Genomic DNA, 14,011 nt, shown 5'->3' with positions numbered 1-14,011 from the left:
GGCCCCAGGCAGTCTGAAATGAGAGCAGAGGGGACGCACGGGGCGCAGGCCCAGAGTAACAGGGACACATGCTTGGAGGAACAGGGGCTGAGAGCAGGTGAGGATGCTCAGCCGACCGACTAGACCCCACTGGTCTAAAGGGACAACACTCTGAACCGGTGCCCGACACAGAGAAGAGAGTAAGGTGTGGGGCGTGTTCTAGGACAGTTACAACGCTCAAGAGAGATGAGCTGGGCTGAGCTAGAGGTCGGGAGGGATTTGAGAAGGAAAACCTCCTACAAAGTCAGGCTAAGTATTTTTTGTCATTAAAATAATTAATGGTATTAAAATTTTTTTCATTGTATAATCCTCATGGCGATCCTATGAGGTTGGTGCAGTTAGGAATTACTATTCCCGTTTGACAGAAGGGGCGACTGAGGTGCAGAGAATCACACAGCTGGTCTAGATGGGGGGGCTCTGTGTCCGGACCAAGAGTCTGGTTTCTCAGTTGTTTTCTAGTGCCTCCAAAGCCTTTGTATTCATTCAGGAAATATGTGAGAAGCTAGTACTGCGGGTGGCAGGCTCTGTCCCAGGCCCTGGAGATACAGCAGTGAACACAAGTCTCCTGCCCTCCTGGCCCTGCTGGGTCAGCATCGTGCGTTTGTCAGCACCACGCCCACCCCTTCCCCAGCATAGTGTGGGACTAGTTCAGGAATGGACTCAGGGGACACAAATAAACCCGTTTAATCTCAGTCAAATTCAAGCATCTAAGGCTAGGTCAATCTCTTTTGAAGATCTAATCATTTCATGAATTCCAAACAAAGATGAAATTAATTATGGATTATCCTTTGGCTTTAAGTGACCCTCCAAATGCAGTTATTGAAATCTCCCCCAGCTAAGGAGCTATTCTGGTCTTCCTGCCCTTGGGCAGCGGGACTTGAGTGCCCACAGCCTCCTCCAGGTCCCCTGATGGGGGCACCGCTGACTGATGCGGCAGCAGGTGGGGGGCTCCCTTTGCCTGTCACCCCGTAGCTTTTCATCTGTATGTCGTCTGATCCAAAGACAGAAGGGCCAGAGCTCAGCCACTCTCTGCCCCTCCCAATTCAGGGAGGACTAAGCCCCTAGACAAAGAAGCTCCAACATCTAACCTCAGGGCAAATGTGCGGGAGTCTTGGAAGCTGAGAAATGCATGTGTCCTTTAATCTGCAGTTTCATTCAAAGATTTATCATACAAAACCCTTACACATTCTGCCCAAAGACAAATGCATATGGATGTTCCTTTCAGCATTGTTTATATAATTTTTAAAAATGGAAGCTTGTAAATATCTGCAAATGAGGGAATCATGACTTTACACAATGGCACAGCCATACTGCAGAATACTACACGTTCACTAAGAAGAATGAAGTAGAGAAGTAGGCACTGCCAGGAAAGATCTCCAAGACACATTCAGTTAAAAAGAAAGCCCCCCCAAAGTATGCTCAGTATCATCTTATATTTAAAATAACAAAACAAAAATGTGTGTGTGTGTGTGTGTGTGTGCACAATTTCAAATAATATATATGAAACTCTAGTGTAGTATCGGGCACATAATAGGTTCTAGTTACATTTTGCTATTATTTCCAAATACATTTTTTAAAGTTGGGGGGATAAGGAAGGGTCTACACCAGGTGCCCACAGTGGTGACCGCTGGGGGCAGGAGGTGGATGGGGGCGGCTCTGAGGTGCAGCGGCCACAGTGAACTATGTCCAGTCTGTTGTTCCACTATTTTACATCAGGCATAATTTTTGCAGCTTTCAAAACATAAAAGGGGGAGGAAGACATAGAGCTTCTTTTCCCCAGATACCGCCAGAGAAGCCTTCCGTGATCCTGCGGCCGGCAGCCATTGGAGGGCCCTCTGGTCCACTCTTGGTGCCTCCTGCACTGTGGCAGCCATGCTGTGCAAAGGACATGAGAATGCCTCACCGTGGCTCAGCTGCACCAACTGGGGTGCTCAGCGTCCCCCTGGACGCTGGGTCTCCAAGGGGCCAGGGGGTCAGAATGCACAGCTCTCCGTCCGCCGTGGACCTGCGACCACCTGTCCGTTCGGGCACGGGCTCTGGGTTTCTGCCTCTGTCTTGACCTTCCTTTAGGTGTGGCTCTGGTTCTTCCGGACACACCCATCCCCTCTCACAAACACCGCTCTCAGCACAGGAAGGAAAGCAGAGCTTTGTGACCCCTGCCCTTTGGCCTAGGTGTTGCTGTGCCACAGGATGATGGGAGGGCCGGGCCGTTCTGAGGGACTGTGGGCTGTGGCCCTCGGCCATGACTCACTGGCTCTAGTCCACCCAGCGCCCGGACCTCTCCACCTGGAGAATGCTGGGAGGCGGAGGTGGGCTCGGGATGGGAAGGGGGCAGCCCCACAGGGCTGCCCCCTGTTGCCCTGGGGGGATCTCATCCTCCAGCCCCGGCCACACCACCGCACCCATCAGCTCCACTCATCAGGACAGAATCGGAGCCAAGGCGGCATGCCCAGCCACCAGGCAGAGTCGCCAGCAGCCCAGACCCTCGGCAGGCCCAGAAATGGGTGAAACAGGGCCGCCAGGTGCCCTTGGGGATGCGCTTGGAGGGCAGCAAGGAGGAGGATCTGAGGCCGCCGGTGGGCGGATCCCAGCGCCAGCCACTGGTGGCCCTGCTGGGTGAGAAGGAACAGGCACTGGCCTGGGCATGTGGCGACAGCCACCCTTCGAGGACCTTCCCAAGCAGGGAAAACCCAGCCTTTTGCACCCTGTAGTGAGAGGAACAGTTGGCTTTTATTCATTACAAACAAAAACCCAAAGTTTTCAACATTTACAAAAAATGTTCTGTCACCATCATCGGGGCTCAGAGTGAGTTACGGCAGGAAGATACAATGTCCCCATTCGATAGAGATGAGAAAGAGAGGTCCCCAGACACCCAGGCTCAGCGGCTGGCCGGAAGCCAGAACGACCACCTCTCCCGGCTCCCGGCCTCTCTCTATCAGTCAGGATCTGGCCTCGGGTGAGTGTGCCTTACCTGACACCCCCAGACAGATCACCTCGCCAGGATCACCCACACCGTTGCCCAAAAGCACCGGACACATGCCAAGTGGGTCAAGTCATAAGACATCTTTAGAAAAGGAAGTGAGCATTTCCCAAAGGCTTAGAATCACAGACTGATTTTTGATCCTCCTGTTTTACATGTCAGGGATCTGGGATCTGGAGAGCTGGCATGACTTGTCCTGGGCCACACGACAGAACTAGTATGGCTCTCCAAGACCCAGGCACTGGCCGTGAGCTCGGCCCTCTCAGGGGGAGCCCAGCCCTTGCCCCTACCTCCTGGCAGAGCCTGGGCAGGGCCAGGCTGGGTGACATTTCCTGGCCAGTCAGACTGGAGCCTATGGGAGGATTTCATGGGAGAGGCAGCTTGCACTGTCCTGTCTCTCCTCACACGCATTGGCCTGAAGGTTACAAGCACCCCAGCGTGCTCTGAACCCCATCCCCTCCAGGCAGAACCTGCCCAGCAGAGCTGGGACGTGGGCACCAGGAGGAGGGGAATACACCCGTGACTTCTGCCCCACAAGCTGGGTGCCCCACAGGCAGGGCCAGAATTTGGGGTTCCCACTGCAGCCTCTGTTTAATCGGTTCCTCCCTATATTAACCTGAACTGAGACATGATGGCAGGGATAGCACTGGGATAGGAGGCCAGAGACCTGCGTCCAGGCCCCACCCGGATCCAACTCCAGGGAGGCCTTGGGCGAGTCCCCTGCACGCCCTGGGGGTTGTGGCCCCATCCTGGAGGCGAGCATAGACCAGGTCACCTGTAAGGGCCCTGCAGCTCTGCCATTTAGGAAGAAGGGAATGGTGGGAGTCAAAAATGGAAAGTCAGGAAGAGATCTGGTTGAATAACTGCCGTGACAACACTCCTTAAACACAGACCGCGTTCTAGGAACCCGGCTCGGGGCTTCACACGTATTCTTTCTTTTGATCCTCATGACAATCTTTCAGATACTGTAATTAACCTCATTTTATAAATGATGCAACTGAGGCTCAGAGAGATCACGTAGCTGTCCAAGTTGTACAGTTTGCAGTCAGTGAGGCTAGAATTGTCTGGTTTCCCCCTCACTTTCCACCCATGTGCACACGTGCACATGTACCCACGTGCAGGCACGCATCACCCGCCCCCACACTCTGCCTGCAGCCAGGACACTCCAGCGGTGGCTGCTGCGCTGAGTAGGGCGGCTGCTGCGCTGAGTAGGGCCTGCCTCATACACGCAGTTTCGAGGATCAGTCAGGCTCCCTCTCCCTCTTCTGACGTCAGTGAAGCCCTAACTTCCCAGCACCTTCTTAGTGTTAAAGATTCTCATCAAACCACAAGTCCCAGTTTTTTGCTCCAGAGAAAACGGCTCCATTCCCTCTTCTCCTTCATCCCCTCCTTGCCCTTTGATCCCAGATCCACCCCCTCGGCGCCTTAGACTCCTGCTCAGTCCTCATCCCAGGCTCAGGAGCCTCTTCCCCAGGTTCCCCACACAACAGGGGTTCTGAATCCTTCCCAGCTGCTCAACCCCTGCTTCTGGGCTCTCGGGGGTCCCTCTGTGCTGATGCCCCCAGCCTCCCTTACTGCTACGGAGGGGCCACCTCCTTCCTCAGCACCTCCTCAAACACGGAGACATCCGGCTGCTGCAGGGGCTGAGCCAGGGGCCGAGTGATGGGTGCGGGGACGTGCACACGCCAGCCACGTGTGGGATCATCACAGGAAGGCAGAGCGCACCTCCTGGGGGCTCTGCAGCAAGGGGCTGATGCTGTCCCAGAGGGATCAGAGGGCCTAGAGGTTCAGGCCCACCGGGGGTGCTCAGCCTGGGAAAGGGCAGGTTGGCCCGGGGCACGAGAGAGAGGAGCAAACGAATAGCCAGGGAATGGAGGAATGGAGGCAAGGGAATTGGAAGGGAAAAAGCTGTGGGACTTGCTGGTTAATTATAACCCGTTAGACCAGAAGGAGCAGGAGACACAGAGGCTTAGGGAGACCCGGGTGGTGGGAGGGTGGTGAGCTGCACAGACACAGGGCTGTTGGGAGAAAGGTGGGGCAGGGGTGGGGTGGGGAAGGAGAGTGTGGAAAGTCCTGTTTCAAACACTGGTTCTGAAATAATAGGGGGATTTCCACATGGAAATGTCTGTGGATGGTTAGACAAGTGCGGCCAGAACCACAGGGACATTGCTGGGTGGGAGACAGAAAGACCTCCATGTGCACGGGGCCCTAGGCTGCCGGAGGGGGGACCCAAGTACACTCTGGGCTGCCCCTACCATGGCAAGTGGGGTCAGCATGCGGCGGAGGCAACTTGTTGAATGAAGCAAGTGATGCCATCCTGAAAGTGACCCTGTAAAGACGGGCACCTGAGGGGGCAGGGGGCGTAGGGCCTGCAGGCAGCCACCAGGTGGTCAACAGCCCTGGCGCTGCAGGGGCACAGGGAAGGGCAAAGGGGCGGTGCCACGCCATAGGAAATGAAGAAATGCCTGTGACCTTCCTGCAGAGGCCCAGAGGGGATGAGTGTGGAGGTGGGGTACTGGGCGGACAGGAGAACGCGGGGCAAGGCGGCTAGTCAATGCTAGCTATAAGAGGTAGTGTGAAAGGTCAGGATCGGTCCCTGCTTCCAGTCAACAAAGTTTCCCAGATGCCGTGACATGCTGGGTGCTTAGCTGGGCGGAGGGACCCGGGACTCTGAGGTAGAGGCCTTGACCTAGGCAAGAGCACGCTCTTGGGCAGGGCATGTGTGCACTTCTGAGAATGGCAGCCCAGGCCTGGGGAGGTCAGGGGCCACGTGGCCCTAGAGCTTAGGGTCACAGGATGCAGCTACCCCTCCCTGCCAGCACCCAGCCCTTCCTCGGCTTTCATCAGAACTTCCAGACATGTGCATCAGCTTCCTGGGACCTCTAGGCAGCCCAGAGCCTGGGCCGGGAGAGGGGCCCAACGCTCCATGGCTTCTCTTTGTCCTTCCTGGCAGGAGGGTTCTCTGAACACTGTGTGATGACCCCCTTCCAACACACATACACAGTCACACAGTCACATAGCAGAGCATTTCTGCCTCCTGCCAAGGTCACATAGCAAGACACTCTTGGCTCAGTGAGGAGTTGCCAACGTGCCTTTGAGCAGCTATTCCCCAGGTGGGTGGGGACCAAGGGACCAACCCCCAGGGCAGCTGTTTTTGCCCAGAACCCCCAGAGCTGAGGCCCCCTCCTACAAGGCACCTTCCCTTCCCCTGCCTTTCCCAAAATCAATCCTGACATCTCCTTAAATCGAAGTCAGCCACAATGGAAGGGTGGTGCGGAATTTTGTTTACCAATCCTGGCATCTAATTAAAATTAGCTGATGGTTCTTCTGGTTGGTTTTTTGTTCTGACTGTTTTTAAGGCAGAGCTGCTAGATCAGTGCAGCCACTAGTAAGCTGTCAAATCAAATTTTCAAAAGCAAATTGCTTTTATAATTAATTTAATTATTATTACGGCTCCCAGTTTTGTGTTGCCTTAATGAACACAATCAGGTTTCACCCTCCGCTTTTTCCCCCCACAGGCACTCAGCACCCCCTCGCTTCCCCAGACCCACCTTCCACCTCTCCAATCCAATGTGGGCAAATGGAAAAGAAAGAAGGGCAGACACATCCCCGGGCCCCTCCCCGGACTCCCCGGGCCCCTCCCGGCTCACACCCTCACCCTCAGAGTGAGTAATTAAAGCTCTGCTCCCTGTTATGGGGTAAACGGTGCATGTTTTAATTACCCCTGAGCCTACCCAGGCATCCTCACACCCCCGCCCAAGTCTGTGAACCCGTGGGGGGCGGTGGGGGGCAGTTAGGAGGTAGAGAGAGAGTGTGTGTGTGCTTCTGTGACAGTGACAGCAGTCTGTCACCCAGGGTCTGGAACTCACTGGGGAACTGTCAGTTACTAAGGAAACTAGGAGGAAGAGAGGAAGACAGAGAGGCGGGTAGATCCAATTCTGGGTGACAAGTGTGAGGCACAGAGCCTGCCGTCCCCTCTGTGCGTCCTTTCCTACGGGGAGAGGCCTTAGGGGTGCACAGGGGCAGGTAACCGAGGAGGCGCCGCCTGGGGATGACGCCCCGTCAGGGGCCCAGGCAGGTCAGGGGCCCAGAGGCCCAGAGGGAGGGGCGGCCAAGGGCCAGGACAGTGTCCAGAAGCAGCTTGTGTGCGTGTGTGCACGTGCCTCTGTGTGTGTGTGCACACGTGCGTGTGTGTCTGTGTATTTTCCGTTTTCTGTCTTTCGGGTGTTTCCTTTTTCCTTTTGTTTTCCTCCTTCCTTGGTTTGCAATTTAGCTCATTTCTAGCTTTTCCTTTTTGTTGTTGTTTTGGTTCTTCTGTGCCGCCCCTCAGCCTCTCTCTCTCCCTGCTCCTCGTCTGCTTCTCCTTCTCCCACTCCGCGCCCTCCCCGAGTCTTCTCTGTTGGCCGCGGTCTGTCTCCCTCCCGCGGCCCCTGTCTGCCCTGCTCCGTGTTTCTCAGGCTCTGGCCCAGACTCGTCCCTGGGAACCACAAGGGCGGGAGGCCTGGGGGCGGCCAGCATCCATACAGCAGGGCCTCCCCGGCCAGGCGCGGCCTGGTTCCTGCTGCCCAAGGAGACACGGCGCCGGGCAAGGCGGGGTCCTGGGCCGTGCCTGCTGAGAGCATCGGGGCAAGCTCTCCGATGATGCCACTGGGATGGGTGCCCAGGGGCCGCGGCACCCAAGTCCCGTTGTTTCTGAAACAGGAGCAGAGACCAGGATGGAGGGGTGAGAAGTGCGGGCAGGGCCAGGAACCAGCCCAGGAAGATGAGGGAGTCGGGGGACGGCGGTCCGGGGCTGGCTTCGCAGGGCAGGCCGTGAAGATGCCCGCTGCACCGGAGGGCAGGGCTACCGCCCGGGCTGGCCAGAGGGGTGGGGCCTGCCCCCGGCAGGAATAGCCCCAGTGGTGGGGCGGTGAGGTGCCTTCCTCTCCAGAACCAGGGTCCTGGGAACGCCTCCGGAGGTATTGGGTCCCTTTGCGCCCCCACCCCCACCCCCGCCCAGGCATCCACCCTCCCACCTGCACGGACCCAAACGGGAGGCAACTCAGGGCCCTACACCAGGGGGCGCGCTCTGGCCAGACACGTGACCTCGGCCTGGAGGCACTTCCAGGACGCCAAGGTGCCCTTGGAGCCAGAATCCCCGCAGGAGCCCAGGGCCGAGGTGTGAGGCCTGGGGCCTGCGGAAGCTGCCCGGACGATGCACCGGCTATGGGCTGATGTGGCGCCGTCCAGCACCTCCAGGTAAATGCTCCCGCCAAGGCCTCTGTGTAGAGCAAGCCTGCCACCTGGTGGTGAGGCTACCCAACTACACGCCCGGGCTCCCGAGGGGTCCGGCCCCACGTGGCCCCCAGCGCTGACCCCCGAAGGCGGTGCTGCCTTGTTGCAGCCCCTCTGGGCCCTTCTGACAGAGGAACAGCAGCAGAAAAGCCGAAGGCAGGAATGGGGTTGGGTCCAGGGTCTGATCAGGGGGCCCAGGGGCAAGGCCTGAATGGAGCGCCTTGAGAAAAAGCATTTCAGGCCTCCAGGCTGGTCCACCCACCGCCTCCCGGGATGCGGACGAGGAAACCGTGGCACGAAGACCCAGAGCCCGATTCCACTCCCGGGGCACCACCGCCCGTCACCCAGATGGTGGTTCTTCCCATGGCCCAGAGCCCCTGATGCGGGCGCGGGGACAGACAGGCCGCGGGGTCCAGCTTGCAGGAGCTCACGCGGGGACAGAGGTACAGCAGCGGGCATCGACGACAGGAAGCTCCGGAGGCCACCGGCCAGTGGCGCGGGGCCGGCTTTCGGGTCGCCTGGTCCGGCGGCCTCCACACAGACACGTTCATATGAAAATTTACGTTTTACGACTACCTTGATAGAGACGCTATAAAAGTATTTTCTTCAACCTAAAAGTTCACTGCTTTTCTTCTGACTGAAAAGGAAATTTAAGTATTTTTGTGCGCCCAGTGGATACATCGGCTCTGAGTCCAACCCCCTCATCTTGCTGGTGAGAGACTGAAATCCAGAAGAGGTAAGGGCCTCCCCAGCGACACACAGCAGGCGGCACTAGAGCCACAAGCGGGTCCCCCGGCTCCCAGGCTGGGGCTTCCTCCACTGCCCGCTTAACCTTCCTCAGCAGAGAAAAGCCCCGGCCACGTACACCGCAGACCAAGGAAGAGCCCCAGCCCAGCAGGGCCCCGCAGTCGCCCACCATGTGGCAGCCCTGGCTGGGCTCTGCCCGCTCCTCCCCACCGCCTGAGGCAGAAGCCTTCCTTCCGCCAGTCCTGGCCCTGCAGCCAACTTACCACCACCACAGCTCTTTGGCCTGCTGTCTTATTAATTCCTAATTTCCAATTTGCAAGAAGAAAGAGCCTTAAACCTCCATCTCACCAGCCTGGCAATCACACAGATGATCCAAGCATCTCTGGACAGCCTTTAATTTATTTCCCAGCGCACGCGGGCACCGCTGAGAGACTTGATGGCACCAGCTTAAACATAATAAATTACTCAAGTACCAGAGATTAGTTAATAAAGCTCCAGGCTCCCTCCCAGCCCCTGCTGACTTGGGGCTGGGACACCAAAGATTCCTTTGAAGATGCCCAGTGTGGGGGAGTGGGGCTCAGCGGTAAGTGTCCCCAGGCCCAAGCCAGACGTCCAACCCTTGATGCCAGGCAGAAGTTGTGACGTGGGTTGAGAAGCAAGGGCCTCAGAAAACTCCAGAAAAAATGGACTCAGGCATGTTCTACTCCAGGTCTCAGTGTATCAATGCAAGTCATAATCTAATATCTAATGTTCCGACTCTTGCTTAGGCAGCGCTGGGAAGCCCAGGCCCAGTACCTGCCCAGGAAGGAAGGAAGGTGCCCGTTGCCTTAGGAGCCAAGCAGAGAGAATGGAGATGCTTTTCTTGAAGACACAAAGGGTCCGGGATAGTCTTTAAGCATCTGAAGGCCCATCCCTGCTCCTCACCCCAGTTATCTGCCAGGTGTGTCTTCACTGGGCCTCGCATCCATTCCAGGTGCCACCTTCTCATGCCCAGCACCTCACCCTGCAGTGGTTCCCCAGCAGTTCTGCCCCACCCACACGCACAGCCCACCGCGCCCCACATCAGTCACTCCTCTGTCTGCACACATCTCGTGCTCTTCCATTGCCTGCCTAACAAAATCTGGCTCCGTACCTGGAATTCACTGTCTTCCTCTCATGGCTGCAAAAGTAGGGGGCTGGAAAGATGCTCGAGGAGGAGGGTGGAGCTGGCCTTCCAGGCCACCTCAGAACCTGGATTCTCATCTGCTTGGCTGGCTCAGCAACATCCTGAAAGAGACAAAGAAATGGATGAGTACTCCGAATCGGGCCCTAGCCCACGGCACTGGGAGAAGGGCGTCAGTGCAGAGGGGCGTCAAAAAAGTGCCAAGCATTGGCCCGCACCCTGAACTGTCTCTGGGATCTCCGTCACCCTCAGGCACCTTCCCCACCCCGGCCTCAGCCCAGACAGCCAGGCCTAGAGATGGCGAGGAAGAGAAGCCAAACCACCGCACCCTCCTCCGCTCTCCTTTGCTGCCTCTGACACCAAAAGCAGAGCTCCTGGCTCCCGGGTCCCCTGGCCACTCCCAGCCCCCACGCGGATCCGCGTGGTCCCAGGTCAGAGCCGTGAGCAGGAGCTGGTCTTCGTCCCCAGCCCCGTGGATCCGTGCTCCAGAGGCCAAAGAAATTGGGACGCACAGTCACCTTTGTTCCCAGGCACTAGTATTACTCATTATTATCAGTAATAAAAATCTCTCCAGTATCTCTAATTCTTTCCTTCCATAATGCTCAAAATACTGCCTACACATGCTCTTGTTTATGCAGAGAGGGCCTCCCTTCACACAATAGACACTGGCTGAATATGGTATAAATTGAATCACATTATAAACGCACCAGGGGAATCCTAACATGAATACTTTTTATAAAGTGAATAATCATCCCCTAATTTACCATTACTGTAAACCCAGTTGTTCATGTAGCAAGTTTGTTTGATGTGAGCACAACCTGAGTGTGTACACACACACACATGCATGTGCACCCGGGGGGGCGGGGTGGGGGTGGAAGCCACAATGCCTAGTATGATGCCAGCACAAATTAGCACAATAAAAACGTTCTGATAGTGATATCGGAGAACCAAAGCACCAAGGATCAACTCAGAGCATTGATCCCACGGAAGGAAGAGAGAAGCCAAGGCCCCAGAAGGAGCAATGTCTCACGGGGGTCACCCATCTCCCCAGAGGTCATTTCCAGGTCTTTACAAGACCATCAGGGTCACAAGGAGAGAGTGGAGGAGAAAAATGAGGGGTGACTGGCTGGCAAGCAGGACTGATCCTGAGGAGTGTTAGGGTTCCTATCAGTTCCTGCAGGCTCTGGGGTGGAGCGAGCCGTGAGACGCGTTAGACGGGATGCCCTGATTTCAAGCCAGCATCTCAGGGGAGTGAGATCTCAGGGGAGGCTCCCCTGAGCCCCTGATGACAGAGTCCTGGGGTCCAGGAGCAGGCCCTGCTTCTACCTGAGGGGCGCAGCCCCCCCTGACCTCCTTCTCCAGGCCTTCTTATCCTGGCCTGCCCCCTCCAGGCACACATCTGTGGACAGGCCTCCAGAGACTTCCCTGCGGACACCAGGGTTTGGGCAGGTCTAAAACCCATGGTCCAAAATTCTTTCTTTCTTACTTTCTGTTAAAGAAGAGTTGATATACAATCTTATATTGGTTTCAAGTATATAACACAGTAATTCAACACTTCCCCACATTATTAAATCGTGACCCGAACTAGTGCAGTACTATCTGACAACATAGAAAGATGTTTCAGAATCATTGGCTATATTCTCCATGCTGTACTACCATCCCTGTGACCATTTTATATTATGATTGAGGATTTTTGTGCACCTTTATCCCCCTCGCCCTCCCCACACACCCCAACTCCTCCCCCATGGTAGCCACCAGTCACTTCTCAGTGTCTTTAATCTACTGCTGTTTTGCTCATTTTGTTTTGTTTTGTTTCTAGATTCCACAAATAAGTGAAATCATATGATATTTGTCTTTCTCCGCCTGACTTATTTCACTGAGCATCATATCCTCTAGATCCACCTGTGTTGTCACAAATGGCAGGATTTCTTTTTTTTTAATAGCTGAATAATATTCCATTGTGTATATGTACCACATCTTCTTTATCCATTCATCTACTGATGGACACTTAGGTTGCTTCTATATCTTGATTATTATAAGCAATGTGGCAATAAATGGGTACATATCATTTCAAATCAGGGATTTTGTTTCTTTGGGTAAATTCCTAGAAGTGGAATTACTGAGTCATATGGTATTTTTATTTTTAGTCTTTTGAGGAACCTCCATACTGCTTTCTACAGTGGCTGTACCAACTGACATTCCCACCAACAGTGTAGGAGGGCTCCCTTTTCTCCACATCCTTGCCAACATTTGTTATTTCTTGTCTTTTGGATAGTGGCCATTCTGACTGGTGTGAAGAGACATCTCATTGTGGTTTTGATTTGCATTTCCCTGGTGATTAGTGATGTGGAGCATCTTTTCATGTGCTGTTGGCACATGTATTTCTTCTTTGAAAAAATGTCTGTTCAGGTCCTCCACTCATTTTTTAATAGGATTATTTGTCTTGTTGGTGTTGAGTTGTATGAGTTCTATATTTTGGATGTTAACCACTTATGGGATAAATCATTTATGAATATATTCTCCCATATTGTAGGATGCCTTTTTGTTCTTCTGATGGTGTCCTTTGCTATACACTTTTTAGTTTGATGTAGTCCCACCTGTTCACTTTTTATTTTGTTTCCCTTGCCCAAGATGTGTCCAGAAAAAAATTGCTCATGCTTATGTTCAAGAGATTTTTGCCTATGTTTTCTTCTAAGTTTTATGGTTTCATGACTTATATTTAGGTCTTTGATCCATTTCAAGTTTACTTTTGTATATGAAGTTAGACAATAATCCAGTTTCATTCTTTTAGATGTAACTGTCCAGTTTTCCCAACACCAGTTATTGAATAGACTGTCATTTCCCCATTGTATAATCATGGCTTCTCTTTCATACATAAATTGACCATATATGCATGAGTTTGTAACTGGGCTCTCTATTCTGTTCCATTGATCTATGGATCTGTTCTTGTGCCAGTACCAAATTGTCTTGATTACTGTGACTTCATAGTAGTTCTTGAAATCAAGGAACATAATCCCCCTGGCTTTGTTCTTTCTTTTCAGGATTGCTTTGGCTATTCAAGGTCTTTTGTGGCTCCATATTAATTTTAGGATTATTTTCTCTAGTTCCTTGAAAAATGCCATTGGTATTTTGATAGGGATTGCATTGAATCTGTAAATTGCTTTGGGTAGGATGGCCATTTTGATGATATAAATTCTTCCTATCCATGAGCATGGGATGTATTTCCATTTATTGGTGTGTCCTTTAGTTTCTCTTATCAATGTCCTATAGTTTCCAGAGTGCAGGTCTTTTACCTCCTTGGTTGGGTTTATTCCTAGGTATTTTATTCTTTTTGATGCAATTGTAAATGGAATTGTTTTCTTGAGTTCTCTTTCCACTAGTTCATCATTAGTGTATAAGAATGCAACAGATCTCTGTGTATCCTCCAACTTTGCTGAATTATTAGTTATTAGTTCTAATAGTTTCTTGGTAGAGTCTTTGGGATTTTTCTATATAGAGCATCATGTTGTCAGCAAATAGTGACAGTTTTACCTTTTCCTTATCAATTTGGATGTCTTTTATCTCTTTATCTTGTTTGATTGGCATGGCTAGGACTTCCAGCAGCCATGTTGAATAGAAGTGGTAAGAGTGGATATCCTTGTCTTGTTGCTGATTTTAGGGGAAAAGCTTTCATATTAGCTGTGGGTTTGCTGTATGTGCCCTTTATTATGTTGAGGATGTTCCCTCTATACCCATTTTGTTGAGAGTTTTTATCATGAATATTTGATGAATTTTGTTGAATGCCTTTTCAGCATCAACTGAGATGATCG

The 14,011-nt window shown here is 53.2% G+C and overlaps 1 long non-coding RNA gene across 1 annotated transcript in view; it reads right to left on the bottom strand.

Moving 5' to 3' along the window:
* LOC108387632 (uncharacterized) overlaps positions 1 to 14,011 on the bottom strand; it is a 142,142-nt gene that overhangs the window by 115,064 nt on the left and 13,067 nt on the right. The window contains exon 3 of the long non-coding RNA XR_005054370.2: positions 10,173 to 10,306. This is a non-coding gene — a long non-coding RNA (uncharacterized lncRNA). The remainder of the gene's footprint in view (positions 1 to 10,172; positions 10,307 to 14,011) is intronic.

This window comes from Manis javanica, chromosome 6 (genome assembly GCF_040802235.1).
Source record: "Manis javanica isolate MJ-LG chromosome 6, MJ_LKY, whole genome shotgun sequence".
Taxonomy (NCBI): domain Eukaryota; kingdom Metazoa; phylum Chordata; class Mammalia; order Pholidota; family Manidae; genus Manis; species Manis javanica.
Note: the sequence above shows the minus strand (reverse complement) of the source record. Positions and strands in the feature narration are given on the sequence as shown.